This window comes from Penaeus monodon, chromosome 33 (assembly GCF_015228065.2).
Source record: "Penaeus monodon isolate SGIC_2016 chromosome 33, NSTDA_Pmon_1, whole genome shotgun sequence".
NCBI classification, from domain to species: domain Eukaryota; kingdom Metazoa; phylum Arthropoda; class Malacostraca; order Decapoda; family Penaeidae; genus Penaeus; species Penaeus monodon.
In genome coordinates, this window is record NC_051418.1 from 26,392,505 (window position 1) to 26,392,824 (window position 320).

The window sequence follows — 320 nt, forward strand, 5'->3', positions numbered from 1 at the left end:
TACCGTTTCTACGACGTGTTTATTCGAAACCTCCAAAGAAGAAAGACTAGCTACCGTTGCCATTATAAAGAAGACCTTAATTGCCTGACGTCTAATCACCCTGGCATAATGAGGGCAGTGCCAGAACTTGTTGGTCGAGGCACTGTACTTGAGACAAGCTTCAGTGAAATGCCCTGACAGCGTAAAGATAAAAGAGGTATTGTGCTTTACTTTTGCCTGTGATTGATATGATGATGATTTGCCCTGGATTGATTTATTGGTCTCTATCGTGTCTCTATTATCAGCTTCGTGTTTTGTTTCTTTGGAAGTGAGAAGAGGGG